At 44.4% G+C, this 17,897-nt stretch overlaps 1 protein-coding gene across 1 annotated transcript in view; it reads left to right on the top strand.

The window, feature by feature from the left end:
• The window catches only part of CYBRD1 (cytochrome b reductase 1), a 53,150-nt gene that overhangs the window by 11,582 nt on the left and 23,671 nt on the right, over window positions 1-17,897 (top strand). The window lies entirely within an intron of this gene.

Below are 17,897 nucleotides of genomic sequence, written 5' to 3'. Positions count from 1 at the left end.
AAGTGCATTTTATATACAACTATATAGATGAGACCAAAATGAGGGACAAATGAGGAGGAAAGAGGAACAATGCTCCAAATCATGGACAGTCCCTCAAAATCAGGGACAGTTGGGAGCTATGCACTAAGGTGGGGGGGGGGGTTACTAATATAGGGGGGAAACCTTTATATCAGTGCCCCCTTACATTGTTGTATTCACGCCCCCCTTACATCAGTGACCCCCCTCAGACTGGCCTGACGGCGCTGTCACTGACCTCCTCTCAGGTGCACCTTGCAGGGCTCAGTCAGTTGGATCCAGCTTGGTGGCTCTGGTTTTACCTTATAGTCTCCTCTCCACAGTCCACACACATTTGACTTCTCCAATGACACCCATCCTGGCAGCTCTCCCTCTCTTGACTCCTCTGTTGACTCCTCTCCAGACTCCCTCAGAGACTGCAGACATGATATGAGATGGTTAGAGGTTGCGGACATGATACAAAAGATGGTTAGAGGTTGCAGACATGATACAAAAGATGGTCAGAAACTGGAGACATGGTACAAGAGATGGTCAGAGACTGGAGACATGGTACAAGAGATGGTCAGAGACTGGAGACATGGTACAAGAGATGGTCAGAGACTGGAGACATGGTACAGGAGATGGTCAGAGACTGCAGACATGGTACAGGAGATGGTCAGAGACTGCAGACATGGTACAGGAGATGGTCAGAGACTGCAGACATGGTACAGGAGATGGTCAGAGACTGCAGACATGGTACAGGAGATGGTCAGAGACTGCAGACATGGTACAGGAGATGGTCAGAGACTGCAGACATGGTACAGGAGATGGTCAGAGACTGCAGACATGGTACAGGAGATGGTCAGAGACTGCAGACATGGTACAGGAGATGGTCAGAGACTGCAGACATGGTACAGGAGATGGTCAGAGACTGCAGACATGGTACAGGAGATGGTCAGAGACTGCAGACATGGTACAGGAGATGGTCAGAGACTGCAGACATGGTACAGGAGATGGTCAGAGACTGCAGACATGGTACAGGAGATGGTCAGAGACTGCAGACATGGTACAGGAGATGGTCAGAGACTGCAGACATGGTACAGGAGATGGTCAGAGACTGCAGACATGGTACAGGAGATGGTCAGAGACTGCAGACATGGTACAGGAGATGGTCAGAGACTGCAGACATGGTACAGGAGATGGTCAGAGACTGCAGACATGGTACAGGAGATGGTCAGAGACTGCAGACATGGTACAGGAGATGGTCAGAGACTGCAGACATGGTACAGGAGATGGTCAGAGACTGCAGACATGGTACAGGAGATGGTCAGAGACTACAGACATGGTACAGGAGATGGTCAGAGACTGAAGACATGGTACAGGAGATGGTCAGAGACTGAAGACATGGTACAGGAGATGGTCAGAGACTGCAGACATGGTACAGGAGATGGTCAGAGACTGCAGACATGATACAGGAGATGGTCAGAGACTGCAGACATGATACAGGAGATGGTCAGAGACTGGAGACATGGTACAGGAGATGGTCAGAGAATGCAGACATAGTACAAGAGATCAATGCAGCCTCATTAGTGCTCATCAATGCAGCCTCATCAGTGCCCATCAATGCAGCCTCACTGTGCCTATCAAATGCAGCTTTACGGTGCCCATGAATGTAGCCTCCCTGTGCCCATGAATGCAGCTTCACTGTGCCTATGAGTGCCCATGAATGTAGCCTCATTGTGCCCATAAATGCAGCCTCACTGTCCATCAAATGCAGCTTCACTGTGCCCGTGAATGCAGCTTCACTGTGCCCGTGAATGCAGCTTCACTGTGCCCGTGAATGCAGCTTCACTGTGCCCGTGAATGCAGCTTCACTGTGCCCATGAATGCAGCTTCGCTGTGATACAAAAGATGGTTAGAGGTTGCGGACATGATACAAAAGATGGTCAGAGACTGGAGACATGGTACAAGAGATGGTCAGAGACTGGAGACATGGTACAAGAGATGGTCAGAGACTGGAGACATGGTACAGGAGATGGTCAGAGACTGGAGACATAGTACAAGAGATCAATGCAGCCTCATCAGTGCTCATCAATGCAGCCTCATCAGTGCTCATCAATGCAGCCTCATCAGTGCTCATCAATGCAGCCTCATCAGTGCTCATCAATGCAGCCTCATCAGTGCTCATCAATGCAGCCTCATCAGTGCTCATCAATGCAGCCTCATCAGTGCTCATCAATGCAGCCTCATCAGTGCTCATCAATGCAGCCTCATCAGTGCTCATCAATGCAGCCTCATCAGTGCTCATCAATGCAGCCTCATCAGTGCCCATCAATGCAGCCTCACGGTGCCTATCAAATGCAGCTTTACGGTGCCCATGAATGTAGCCTCCCTGTGCCCATGAATGCAGCTTCACTGTGCCCATCAATGCAGCCTCACTGTCCATCAAATGCAGCTTCACTGTGCCCGTGAATGCAGCTTCACTGTGCCCGTGAATGCAGCTTCACTGTGCCCGTGAATGCAGCTTCACTGTGCCCGTGAATGCAGCTTCACTGTGCATTAAATGCAGCCTCACTGTGCATTAAATGCAGCCTCACTGTGCATCAAATGCAGCCTCACTGTGCCCGTGAATGCAGCCCCGCTGTGGGTATGAACGCAGCCCCGCTGTGGGTATGAACGCAGCCCCGCTGTGCATGGCACTCACCATGGCATTGCCTCGATCACACACAGTGGGTATCTCCCAAGGTGTGTGTCATGGAACAAACAGGAGCTGTCTGGGTCTGTGTTCGGCTGTGCTGTAGCAAGGTCCCGCCCCCCTAGACCGGCTCATGTGATAGGCGAAACACTGAATCAATCAGTGTTCCATCTACTATCACACAAGCTGGTCTAGGAGGGCGGGACCTTGCTACAGCACAGCCAAACACAGACCCAGCCAGCTCCGTGACACACACCGCGGTAGATGCCGCTGTGTGTGTGACACATATGAGAAAGAGAGCGAGGGAGGGGAGCGTTGCAGTCAGCCACAGCTTAAAGCGGCCCCAGGGCAGGTGGCCTACCGGGAAATTTCCCAGTATCCTGGTAGACCAATCTGGCCCTGGTGGGGATGTTGTTCTTTGGGTGATGTGATGTGTTGGGTTTGCGCCAGAGATAGCGTTTTCTTTGATGGCCAAAAAGTTCCATTTTAGTCTCATCAGACCAGAGCACCTTCCTCCATACATTTTGGGAGTCTCCCACATGCCTTTTCGCAAACTCAAAATGTGCCATTTTGTTTTTTGCTGAAAGTAATGGCTTTCTTCTGGCCACTCTGGCCACTCTGCCATAATGCCATAAAGCCCAACTCTATGAAGCGTACAGCTTATTGTCGTCCTATGTACAGATACTCCAGTCTCTGCTGTGGAACTCTGCAGCTCCTCCAGGGTTACCTTAGGTCTCTGTGCTGCCTCTCGGATTAATGCCCTCCTTGCCTGGTCCGTGAGTTTTGGTGTGCAGCCGTCTCTTGGCAGGTTTGCTGTTAGCCATGTTTCTTGATAGATTTGATGGTGCTCCTAGGGATCATTAAAGATTTGGATATTTTTTTATAACCTAACCCTGACTTGTACTTCTCAACAACATTGTTCCTTGCTTGTTTGGAGAGTTCCTTGTTCTTCATGGCAGTGTTTGGTTAGTTGTGTCTCTTGCTTAGGTGTTGCAGCCTCTGGGGCCTTTTAAAAAGATCATGTGACACTTAGATTGCACACAGGTGGACATCATTTCACCAATTATGTGACTTCTGAAGGTAATTGGTAGCACCAGAGCTTTATATGGGTTTCATTACAAAGGGGGTGAATACATACGCACATGCCAATTATCAATATCAAATATCAATATTTATTTCTTAAAAATAGTTTTATGTATATATTATTCTAATTTTCTTCACCAACTTAGACTATTGTGTTCTGATCATTGAACTAAAAGCTGTAATGTAACAAAATAGGTAAAAAGCCGGGGGGGGGGGGGGTACTTTTGCAAGGCACTGTAGCACCCTCCACATGCTTAGAACTTCCATTCTATTTCTTAATAATGCTGAAAAATAAAATTCAACTGTTATTCATCGCATAGCTCCAACATTGCAACCAACTGCACTCAAAGCTAACATTTTTATTTTGTGTCTCTTTCACTCTTAGAAAATGTATTTGAAACGTTTATTTGAGTGTGTAAATATTTCACTGGCTTATGTGAAATATGAGAGATAAGCATTAAATACCAAAATAATTTTGTACAGTTCTAGCATAAGTCAGAAGAATTCTTTCCCATTTGTCAGCTGTCATTGCAGTTTGGCTGACTTCACGGCAAGATATTGTGAAACCTCTACTAGTTTATTGCGTAAACAGGCTACCCTCAGTATAGACTATATTACCAAAAGTGTGTATATACACTATATACTACACGCTGACACAAGGGATAATGGGGTTTGATTCAACAGTTAATATACACTATATTACCAAAAGTATTGGGACGCCTGCCTTTACACACACATGAACACACATCAAACATTCTATGGGAATGTTTGACCATTCTTCCAGAAGCGCATTTGTGAGGTCAGACACTGATGTGTACAAGAAGGCCTGGCTCGCAGTCTCCGCTCTAATTCATCCCAAAGGTGTTCTATCATACATGTCTTTATGGACCTTGCTAATCATTTGGTGGAGGTGGGGTTATGATGTGGGGTTGTTTTTCAGGGGTTGGGCTTGGCCCCTTAGTTCCAGTGAAGGGAACTCTTAAGGCGTCTGCATACGAAGACATTTTGAACAATTTCATGCTCCCAACTTTGTGGGAACCGTTTGGGTATGGCCCCTTCCTGTTTCAACATGACTGCGCACCAGTGCACAAAGCACGGTCCATAAAGACATGGCTAAGAGAGTTTAGGGTGGAGGAACTTGACTGGCCTGCACAAAGTGCTGACCTTAATCCGATATAACACCTTTGGGATGAATTGGAGCAGAATCCCCCTGAGGAAGCCATGTGAAGCTGTGGAGTAACACATAGGGGAGGGGCAACAGGATGGCATGGTGCCCGGATCCAGTGTGGAGACAGACATATGGGGCTTGTGCAGTATCACGAACATATTTAATCAAATTTTAAGCATGTATAGCGTGGTGCGCTGGGAGCGCTTCAAAAATGTGAGTACATTTTCTTAACTTTATATAAAGACGGATTGATTTTATGGTACAAGCACTATTGACGTTTTTCCTCTGCATAAGCCATTTGATGAGGCTGACATGCTATGAGGCAGCGTTTAAAGGGAGGAGGAACAAGGCGTTCCAGTTCACATGTACTTTAGCCCTGAAGAGGCTAAAAAGTGAGTTTTTACCAAACGTAAGTGTGAGGTCACACGCAGCAAGGTGAGACTATACTGAAGGGGGGAGGGCACGAGTGCGGTGATGCACTATTGTGGCTATTAGAGCAAACAGATTATAAAACACAGGCGTGTGTGTGTTTTTTTTTTTTTTTTTTTATATATATTTTATTAGTTTTGACAAGGAATAGATTACATACATTGTCGTCAGGAAGGTTATACAATCTCAGCAATTATAATAAAAACCATTACTACAAAAGAAATTTAGAAGAGAAGAGGGTAGCTGGAGGTGGGAAGAAGAATGGAGAAGGATTTTTGTGGAAATTGAGAGAAGGAAGGAAGAGGGGAAACTGAATAAGGACATATAGTGATTGTCCCCCTTCGGTATCCCCAGACAAAACCCTGAATTAAATGGTAAAAATCCACATGTAGATCTTTTAGTTGTATCGGTCCTAACAAATAACGTTCTTAAGTATAATGTAGACATCTAAACGGTATCAAAAAGAGAGTTCTCTTTGAGATAGGTCTTAAAAAGATGGATAGGTATGGTTAACCATGGATAGGTTTTGTGCTTGAAATGAGACCCTTTTCAGGAAATGAGAAGGAAGGTGAATTTAAGTAGGTTTATTCTGAAGATGTCAGACAGCATTCGATAAAGGATGACCATCTTTTTTTGAATTTGTTATTGGACCATGTATGTTGGATCATGGCATCCAATTTTTCTTGACACAGCAGGGTTTTGAGTTTAAAATGAAAAAAGATGGAGCGCTAGAAATGCAGCTAGTGCGATATGGAAATGGTTGTAAGGTCCAGGTGTGCCAGTAGGCAAAGTTCATTCACTGCTGAGACCAGACCAAGGTTTAGGTGTTTAACAACAATACAGACCTGATCACGGATGTGGAAATATGGGGCAATTTAGGTAAAAGCGATCACAGGTCAATTAGTTTCAGTTTAAATCACACAAATAGGAAACATAAAGGGAATACAAAGACACTGAATTTCAAAAGAGCCAACTTCCCTAAACTACAAACCTTGCTAAAAGGCATAAATTGGGATAAAATATTAGGAACAAAGAATACGGAGGAGAGATGGGTTTGCTTTAAGAGCATATTAAATAAGGGCATTAACCAATGTATCCCATTGGGTAATAAATTTAAAAGAGCGAACAAAAGTCCTGGATGGCTTAACTCCAATGTAAAAATGCATATAAAAGCAAAGGAGAAGGCCTTAAAAAAATACAAGGTTGAGGGATCATCCTCAGCATTCAGACTTTATAAAGAATGCAACAAGAAATGTAAGGGTGCAATTAGGACAGCTAAGATAGAACATGAAAGACAAATAGCGGAGGAGAGCAAAAAAAATCCCAAGAAATTCTTTAAGTATGTAAACAGTAAAAAAGTGGGGACAGACCATATTGGCCCCATAAAGAATGAGGAAGGACATCTGGTTACAAAGGATGGGGAGATGGCGAAGGTATTGAATTTATTCTTCTCCTCAGTCTTCACGAGTGAATCGGGGGGCTTCAGTAACCAAAACTGCAGTGTTTATCCTCATGACGCAACACAGGAAGCACCTCCATGGTTAACAGAGGACAGAATTAAAAAATTAATTAATCACCGGGACCAGATGGCTTGCATCCGAGGGTACTTAGGGAACTCAGTCAAGTGATTGCCAGACCGTTGTTCCTAATTTTTACAGATAGTCTACTGACTGGAATGGTACCAGCTGATTGGAGAAAAGCCAATGTAGCACCAATATTTAAAAAGGGCCCAAAATACATCCCTGGGAATTACAGACCAGTTAGCCTAACATCAATAGTATGTAAACTCTTGGAGGGGATTATAAGGGACTATATACAAGATTTTAGTAATAAGAACGGTATCATTAGCAGTAATCAGCATGGATTCATGAAGAATCGTTCTTGCCAAACCAATCTATTAACCTTCTATGAGGAGGTGAGTTGCCATCTAGATAAAGGAAGGCCCGTAGACGTGGTGTATCTGGATTTTGCAAAAGCATTTGACACAGTTCCCCATAAACGTTTACTGTACAAAATAAGGTCCGTTGCCATGGACCATAGGGTGAGTACATGGATTGAAAACTGGCTACAAGGGCAAGTTCAGAGGGTGGTGATAAATGGGGAGTACTCAGAATGGTCAGGGGTGGGTAGTGGGGTTCCCCAGGGTTCTGTGCTGGGACCAATCCTATTTAATTTGTTCAAAAACGATCTGGAGGATGGGATAAACAGTTCAATCTCTGTATTTGCAGACGATACTAAGCTAAGCAGGGAAATAACTTCTCCGCAGGATGTGAAAACCTTGCAAAAAGACCCGAACAAATTAATGGGGTGGGCGACTACATGGCAAATGAGGTTCAATGTAGAAAAATGTAAAATAATGCATTTGGGTGACAAAAATATGAATGCCATCTATACACTGGGGGGAGAACCTCTGGGGGAATCTAGGATGGAAAAGGACCTGGGGGTCCTAGTAGATGATAGGCTCAGCAATGGCATGCAATGCCAAGCTGCTGCTAACAAAGCAAACAGAATATTGGCATGCATTAAAAGGGGGATCAACTCCAGAGATAAAACGATAATTTTCCCATTCTACAAGGCTCTGGTCCGGCCGCACCTGGAGTATGCTGTCCAGTTCTGGGCACCAGTCCTCAGGAAGGATGTACTGGAAATGGAGCGAGTACAAAGAAGGGCAACAAAGCTAATAAAGGGTCTGGAGGATCTTTAGTTATGAGGAAAGGTTGCGAGCACTGAACTTATTCTCTCTGGAGAAGAGACGCTTGAGAGGGGATATGATTTCAATTTACAAATACCGTACTGGTGACCCCACAATAGGGATAAAACTTTTTTGCAGAAGAGAGTTTAACAAGACTTGTGGCCACTCATTAAAATTAGAAGAAAAGAGGTTTAACCTTAAACTACGTAGAGGGTTCTTTACTGTAAGAGCGGCAAGGATGTGGAATTCCCTTCCACAGGCGGTGGTCTCAGCGGGGAGCATTGATAGCTTCAAGAAACTATTAGATAAGCACCTGAATGACCGCAACATACAGGGATATATAATGCAATACTGACACATAATCACACACATAGGTTGGACTTGATGGACTTGTGTCTTTTTTCAACCTCACCTACTATGTAACTATATGTAACTATGGTCTGTATCAGTGCGGACAGCCAGCTGTAGAGAGCAGAAGCGACTCTGTGGATATGGGTGAGAGAGGAGCGGCGGCACTCTGAGTGCAGTATGTCAGTTAAAATTCAATGTTTAATATAAGTAAGATCAACTCACATTTTGGTGAGATATAATGTGCATGGCATAAGTAGCTTGGGCTCCTGTAGTCCAGCTGGGCAGCGGTGGTGGTCAGCAGTTCCCGAGGCTCTGAGACGGTCACACAACAAGCACGTCAGCGGTGATGGACGGGAGGCGTGGTGGAGCTCGCGTTCGGAGCATGCATGCTCCTTCATCAGGCATATAAATGATGAACACGTGTTCGCATGTTCGACTTCCGAATCTCTCTCTCGCTCTCTCTCCACATTTTTGAGCTAAGGAAAAGTTAGAAAACTTCTGCTAAATGGATAATAAATTCAAAGGTTAATGTGTTTATCGCCCCTTAAAAATCAAACCGTTGGTACTGTGCGTGTTACAAAGAAGCAAATAAAAATAATTTATGTTCATTGAACGATTTTATCATTTGAAATTCAGTCATTAAACCCTTGTACTGCAGGGCCAGCCCCAATGCAAACAAGGACTTGTTGGTTTTCCAGAGTTCATCTTTAACAAATGTTTAGGTAAGATATCAGGCCTTGACATCTTTCCAGAATTGTATGATTTCTGGGTTTTCAAACAGCAAACTTGCAACAATGAATTTACCTTCATAGTTGAACCACTAATACCTCCACCTAAGGCAACAAGAGCATCACTACTCACTTAGACTTTGCAACTGATATTGTACACAGTCACAAAGTCTCCTTTTAGCTTGGCTGTGTGAGCATTAGCCAGACAGTCAATGGGCTTATACACCTGATATAGCTAATATACAGTATACACCTACAGTTCAGGTACCTGGATCATGTCCTAGCATTGGTTATTGTTTTAGAATAACACAGGTCTTAGGAATGGAAGTGCCTTTTAAAGTGGATGTAAACACGATTCATGAAATTTGAGCTGGGCACATATATCTGCAGTGTTTTTCTTATCTCTCTTCAAAGCACTATGTCCCATAGCTTTCTCCTGCTCCTTTCTTCTGTTATCAGCCTGATACTCCTGACAAGTTCTCCTCACAGGATATAAAAGCAGCCTGAGTTTTGTGTTGGGGAGGATGCTATAAATAGATTAGCAGAAAGCTGCTCTATTCAACAAACAGCTCTGAAAGTCTCTACCTATGAGGAGAGGGGGTGTGTGCCTTTCCTCCAATCAGCTGTCTTGGCTGTATGCCCAGGCTTCACTGTAGTGCTGAACAGGAAGAGAAAATCTCCTAACGGGATCAGATACACAAGTAAAACTTAAGTAGGGCGATTTGTTCTTTGTGCATCATCTGAGGCTGTTCACTTCACTGAGTATATGTGAGGGTTTACTTTTTAAAGTTAATGTTGGGCAAAAAAAATAGGCAGGGCAAATCTGCACTACTTAAACACTGTTTTATCTCTTCAAAAATGTTTACTACAGAAAAATACCTATTGATTTAGCCTGAAACCCAGTGGGGTCCTAGCTTTTTTATTATTGGCTGACAACACTACCTCTGCTGCACTGAATTTCCAAGCAGCGTTGTCATCCCAGGGATCTCCCCTGCTGGACTACAGAACTTCACATATCTCTGTCCCTTTCTACATGCTCGCATTCAGTTCTTTCCCAGGAATACCGTTGCCTTGACTTCTTAAGAGCTTAACCAGACACATGCAGGGAAAGCGTTACTTGGATAATTGTATTAGTTCTATGGTCATGTCTACAATTTACCTTCTTGGCGCAGGCGCCTCTCATCCCTTTAAGGGGTTTAAGATGCCTGGAGGCAGGTCGGGGTTTATGATCATGTGACCACCGTGCTTGGCTGTCACAGCAGTCACATGATTGGGAGCTTTCCATTAGCCACCAGTAACTGTGCCGGGAGCGTGCTCTTGGCACAGCTGTATTTGCACTAATTCAGCAAATATGCAGCCACTCGGCGCCATGACCCACCCACATATATTTGCGTGTGGTCGGCGCCAAGGGGTTAGAGTATTTACACATGTTGAGAAAAATAACCTTCCCCTCTGTGTGATCAATGTGCATTGCAGGGATGTTAACAAACTTTGTTGCAGATTCCTACCTTTGGTTATTCTGAAGAAATAGCTGGTTGTTTCTCTGTCCATGTAGAACGTGAATGGGATTGGGAATGATTTTATAATTATCACTCGGCTGCAGCACTTGCAGGGTTCAAATGAGGAAATTGGTGGGATCTGCATCCCTGTAGATGTGATTTCACTTTGGGAGTATCTCACCATAAGCCCACATTCACACCGGGCCAATTTGACATGTCAAATCGCCGGCAACAGCGCTGTCTGAATCGATGCGACGCCGACTTTCCGGCACCGCACTGATTTCCAAAAGTAGTTCCTGTACTACTTTTGTCGACTTCTGGGGCGATTTGAATATTCATCTATGCATGAACCCGCACAGATATCTGTCAGTTGCCCCCGAAGTCAGACTGCATGCCGGTTTGAATTTGTACGAGTTAAAACCCGCCCTCAATGTGAACCTGGGCTAAATTACATTTTGGTTGTAGGGGATGCCCAAAATCTGACTTGTAGTGCAGACTTCTGGGAAAATCAGTGAGCCAATCACACAAGCAGGAAATGACATCTGGGGGGCATTCTGTACACCATCTGTGTACAGAACACCTCCAGGTTGCTATATTGCATTGTATTTTACAGAAAATTACAACACTGCAGATTGAAAATGAAAGGGAATGTCTAATAACATTCGATTACAAAATGATTTGTGTAGCAAATGTAAATGCTATATTATTTATTTGCATTTGTTTCCCAACAAAAGTGGATTTACCCTTTAAAGGATCCCTTCTCCCAACAGCTGCAGCCTGGTAGTGATATTATAAGGTACAATGAAAGTTGTTTCGCACTACAGGGAGGAAAAAAAGGAAAGGAAAAAAGGAAAATAATAATCCTGGAAAATAATCAAGTGGGTAAGAGGGAGGTTTGGGTGGAAATTTGCCTTTACTAATCCTTTAAATAGTTAATGGTCCCTATAATGCTCTTGGTTTGCAAAACATTTTTGTATAGATATAAAAAAAAAAAAAAAAAAATTATAAATACACCCCCCCCCCATTTTTGAATACGTGATCACCTTCCCTCTGTTGTCAGCTGCACAAGAGCTGGGGGGAGTAGAAGCAGCCGCACGCTGATCTTCCCAGTGAATGGCTGTGTAGAAGGGGCGTATCAGGACAAGTCTGATCATTGGAGAAGAGCAGGCTGGGTTCCCAGCACAGCTAGAGAACCGACCATAGTGTGTTCTCCTGCATAGTGTGGTCAGTTTTTAATAGGAAAGCAGAAGGACTGACCGGAACACCAGGGATTTCACACAAAGAAACAATACAAAGAGAACAGGATACTTTATCATGCAAGTACATGGTACAGCAGCCACATCAGGAATATGAAGTATTGGGGGTAACACGCTTTAAAGATATGCCAATGTGAAGAGATGAACCAAATACAGACCATTAGTAAGATGTGAGGTCATCAAGATGTATCTTTATTTCTAGGCTTTACCAGTGTATGTTGAAATGGACTTTCCCATGAGAACGCACAACTTCTGAATTGATGGGTGGTATCATCTAGTTATTAGTAGAGACCGGACAGGGAAAACAGTCTTATGTTCTTTTCTACTCCCCGCTGAAAGTGTGCCAATATTTATCTAAAGCAAATGATCAAAGCAGAACAATGCATGCTACGATCACAATCGTTCTTATTCATAGTCTCCAAAAGTAGTATCTAAATAAATCTCTGTAGTGAATTCTCCTTGTAACAATGTCCAATGTCTCAATAACTACTGGCCCTAGTCCATTATCTGGGTTGTTTGTAGGCCTACCTGATCCCAGGAATAGAAACACGCCGGATATATCAACCTATCAATAGATAATTGGACTGAATAATAATAGTATTAAAGATTCGTTAAAATTTTCAATAGGCTTTTGTCGAAGGAAACTCCATAGAACTACCACATAGGAATGAACAGGAACTTTTTCTTGCTTGCACGTTCATTGGAAAGTATGTTTACATTGTAAATGGCACAACTGTTGACATAAAAGATTATCTTCTGATTATTGTGAAGGTTAAAAAAAAAATCACCAAACTTTACATTAGGTTGAAGTAAGTGCTATTCTATGCTCGGGGACAGGGCTGGTGCAAAGAAATTTTGACACCCTAGGCGAAACCTCATTTTGCCGCCCCATCCTGGCTCCACCCCTGACTCCATCCCCTTTGCCCTGCCCATGTATACCCCACCTTTCTAAGGAAGTGCCCATCAAATTCAGATTCACCAGCGTCCATCAAATGCAGCCTCACCAGTGCCCATCAAATGCAGCCTCACCAGCGTCCATCAAATGCAGCCTTACCAGCGCCCATCAAATTAAGCCTCACCAGTGCCCATCAAATGCAACCTCACCAGCACACATCGAATGCAGCCTCACCAGCGCCCATCGAATGCAGCCTCACCAGCGCCCATCGAATGCAGCCTCACCAGCGCCCATCGAATGCAGCCTCACCAGCGCCCATCGAATGCAGCCTCACCAGCGCCCATCAAATGCAGCCTACAAGCACCCATTAATGCAGCCTCACCTGCGCCCATCAAATGCAGCCTCACCGGTGCACATCAATGCAGCTTCACCAGCACCCATCAGATGCAGCCTCACCAGTGCCCATCAAATGCAGCCTACTAGTGCCCATCAATGAATGTTTGCTTGCTTCCATTCATTCAGCAGTCGGGACACAGTCCTCCACTGGCGCTGCGCCTCTGACACTATGTGCAAAAGGAGTGGTGGCTGTCTGTTGATGCTGAGACTTAGTTTCTTGCTGCAGAGAGAAGACAGCAGGAACACCAGTGGCCAGTGCCCTAGGCAGCAGTGCGCCCTAGGCGGCTGCCTAGTTTGCCTAGTGGTAGCACCGGCCCTGCTCGGGGATACCATCGGGACAATAATGAGCTTCTCTAACCATCAGATGTGTTGATATTGCTCACAATGATTTTTCTGGCTTGTTGGAAAAACATTTGCGACCTAGCCATTCCTTCCCTACTAAACCCACAACAGTAAAATAAGTCTGTATATGCAGTAAAGAATACGTTATCCACTTGCCGCTCGTATAACTTGTATGGCGACAAGGTGGCACTGCTGCACCGGGTCACGTACCTAATGCATGATTCGACAGTTCTGGGTCTGGGGAACGCATGCGTGCCGCCGGCCTGCTCCCTCTGTGATTTTACACAGTGGGAGCTGATCTGCGGGTACCGCGGACACAATGTCCGCTGGCACCCGCCAGTCATCCAGCACAGAGGCAGAATGGCGGTCTGCCTTTGTAAACGAGGCAGAATGTTCTGTCAGTAGGGAAAGCATGGATCTTGTGTTCCTGCAAAGCAGGATCCATGTCTTCCCCTAGTAAAAGCACCTCCCACGCAGTACACTAAAACACTGGTTGAAAGGGTTAATTTTTCACTGGTCAGGCACACGGTTAACCCGTTGATTCGCCCCTGATGTTTAGCCCCTTCCCAGCCCATGTCATTAGTACAGTGACAGTGCATATTTTTAGCACTGATCACTGTATTAGTGTCAGTTAATATCCGACTGTCCGCCGCAATATTGCAGTCCCGCTATAAGTTGCTGATCACCACCATTACTAGTAAAAAACAATAAAAATATCCCATAGCTTGTAGGCGCTATTACTTTTACGCAAACCAATGTAAAGCAGTAGCAGAATACATATTGGCCTAAATTGATGAAGAAATAGTTTTTATTCTTTTTTCTTTCTTTTCTTTTCTTTTTTTTTTTTTTTTTTGCTGGATATGTTTTAGGGCAGAAAGTAAAAAATATTTTTTTTTTTTCAAATATTTTTGTCTTTTTTTGTTGCCCAAAAAAAAAAAAAACACAGAGGTGATCAAATACCACCAAAAAGCTCTATTTGTAGGAAAAAAGGACACACAATTTATTTGGGTACAGCATCGCACGACCGCGCAATTGTAAGTTAACCACTTCCCGCCCGGCCCATAGCTGATTGACGGCCGGCAGTGGTTCAGTTATCCTGACTGGGCGTCATATGACGTCCAGCAGGATAACATGCCGCCGCGCGCCCGTGCATCGCGGCGATCGGTGGAGTGGTGTGTCAGTCTGACACACCGCTCCACCGATCTTGGTAAAGAGCCTCCTGCGGAGGCTCTTTACCACGTGATCAGCCGTGTCCAATCACGGCTGATCATGATGTCAATAGGAAGAGCCCTTGATTGGCTTTTCCTCACTTGCATCTGACAGACGCGAGTATAGGAGAGCCGATCGGTGGCTCTCCTGACAGGGGGGTCTGCGCTGGTTGTTTATCAGCGCAGCCCCCCCTCAGATGACCACACTGGACCACCAGGGATCGCCACTAGGACCACCAGGGAAGGGGAAACATGTGGATGGCCAGGTATGTACCCCATGGCCATCCACATGTGCCCAATGTGCCCAATCTGTGCCCACAAATGAGCACTGATTGGCACCATTATGTTTCAGTTCTGCCTAGCAATGCCACCAATCAGTTTTATCAGTGCCACCTGTCAGTGCCCATCGGTGCCCACCTATCAGTGCCACCTATCAGTGCCACCCATAAGTACCCATCAGTGCCACGCATAAGTACCAATCAATGCCACCTATGAGTGCCCATCAGTGCCGCATACCAGTGCCACCTATCAGTGCCTGTCAGTGCCACCTCATTGGTGCCACCTCATCGGTGCCCATCAGTGCCGCCGTATCAGTGCCCGTCAGTGCAGCCATATCAGTGCCCATCATTGAAGAAGAAAACTTACTTATTTACAAAGAATTTTAACAGAAACAAAGAAAAACTTGTTTTTTTTTTTTTCAAAATGTTCGGTCTTTTTTTATTTGTTGCGCAAAAAATAAAAACCGCAGAGGCGATCAAATACCACCAAAAGAAAGCTTTATTTGTGGGAACAAAATGATAAAAAATTTGTTTGGGTACAGTGTAGCATGACCGCGCAATTGTCATTCAAGTTGCGACAGCGCTGAAAGCTGAAAAATGGCCTGTGCAGGAAGGTGTCTAAGTGCCTGGTATTGAATTGGTTAAAGTAACGCAGTGCCGTGTTGCAAAAAATGGCCTGGTCATAAAGGGGGGTAAATCTTCCGGAGCTGAAGTGGTTAAACTCATATTGTGTATAAAGGAAGTGTGATCCTGTCCTATCTGATCCTCCCCTTCTTCCATCACCACCTAATCATTTCCTGATAGTACAGAGCTAGGGGAGAAGCGGCACATGCTCAGTTTGGTGTGTATTGCTAGAGAGTTTTTTTTTCTTGGAAGAGTGCATGTAATCAGCACAGAGCCAATCAGCATTGCCCAGATAGAGGGTCAGGGGTCCTGCAGCCTCATAGGACAATCAGAGGAGAATGAGAACTCCTCCTACAAGCTTTAACCAGACACTGCTAGAAGTCACAAGACTACCATATACTGCTGATGATAAAGGGTATTTAGCAGTTTATATTTACTAAAATAAATTGGATTTCCATATTCTGTGTACTGTGGGAGACCAGATATTGTGAATTCAGGGTCCTGGGTTTAGTAACACTTTAATTTAAAACTAAATTTAAAGGAAGGAATTTGAACAGCAGTGATTCTGTACATTAGGTACATTTCACAAGAATCAGCATTGGGCCCCAGTGCTACAAGTAATATTCTTAGGGAGATATCTGCCCGTTTGTGGCCATCTCAAGGAGACAATGTACTGCGAGAAATACAAAAGCTACCATTGGTGACTCCCTTCTTCAATGTTGTTTGGCTATCTCTGGCTTCAAAAATCTTATTTTCAATGACTAGGAACAAGCATACAGACTCCTGATCTGCACACTTGTTCCATTGTAATATAAATATATAAATACAGGCCATTTACAACTGAGTTGTGGATTGATGCATGTACATTAACACACATTTTGTTGCATGTTACTGCTTGCTGCATTAAAGTAATATTTAAAGGTTCGCATTTCTTTTTTTTAAATAACAATTATGTTATACTTGCCTGCTTTGTGCAGTGGATTTTCACAAAGCAGCCCTGATCCTCCTCTTCTCAGGTCCCTGTCGGCGCTTCTGGCTCCTCCCCCTTGACCAATGACCCCAATAGCAAGACAGTTGCTATGGGGGCACTGGTGCGTGCTCGCTCCCAAGCCCCATACTATACATCCACAAGACACATCCTCATTGGTTCCATTGGCTGTGCCAATGGCTCCCACTGATGTCCAAGCCAATGAGGAGAGGGAGTCCTGGGACAGCCAAGGTTCTTGTGAATGCATGAAGATAAAAAAACCTTCAGCCTTTACAACCACTTTAAGGCAGCCCATTCATTTGAAAGGGCTTCCTAAAGCACCAAAGCACACAAAAAATGTGCATCACTATTTTTAGAATTACAGCGCACCACATCCCATAGTAGTGTGTTACAGTGCCTTGTGGTGAACCGCAACACGGGTTCATTGGGGTGTTGTTCAGAATGAATTGCACCGTAGCGCACTAACATGCATAACATGCTTTGTGGTAATGCTCACTTCATGGCAACACAACTGTGTGAATTTGGCCTAAGCTTTTGGATCGGCATAACAGGCAGGCAATTGGCATTTTCAAGGGGAGAACTCGGCAATGACGTACAGTACGTGTTTTTTTTTTCAGTACCGGAGTCCTTTAATTCACAGAATTCATTATTTGAAAGTTGTCTTTGATTTAAATGCTTCTTTAGTTATTATAACTCACATCAGCCCCGCTCCATGGGCCTATCACCCTCTCACCTTCCTTCCTCTATTTACAGCATCACGGCCCATAACAGTGGGATACACACACATCTTCCTTCTCACAGGTTTCTGTTGGGTACTAACCCATACCGCATAATATAGCTATATGATCTTCTACCACCACCTCATGTTACTAACAGGTGCCCTGAAAGAAGGTGAAAATACAAATTGCATGAAACCTATTCAGCTCATACAATACTCCTTTAGTCTCGGTTGGGGACAACCCGATTTAATTATGGAGACTCCCCCACCCATTCACAGTTTGATCCCATTAGGGGCGAGTAGGTGGTCTGGAGGCACACTCCAATATGATCATTGAAAGATGTATGTCCCTCACCCCAGCTCCCTAATCCACCCTGTTTCATTCAATTATCTCTAGATCATATTCTTGCTAATCGCTCCTACATTTATAAGCTTGTATACGTTACTATTCGAAATGTGTGTACCCCAAGCAAATGTACATACATTTTACTGTCTTTCTTCTGTATTCAATAAAAATTATTGAACAGAAAATTGCATTCGAATAAATGACCTT

Source organism: Aquarana catesbeiana, linkage group LG06 (assembly GCF_042186555.1).
Source record: "Aquarana catesbeiana isolate 2022-GZ linkage group LG06, ASM4218655v1, whole genome shotgun sequence".
NCBI lineage: Eukaryota > Metazoa > Chordata > Amphibia > Anura > Ranidae > Aquarana > Aquarana catesbeiana.
The sequence above is the reverse complement of the archived record's forward strand: the minus strand, read 5'-3'. Positions and strand labels throughout refer to the sequence as shown.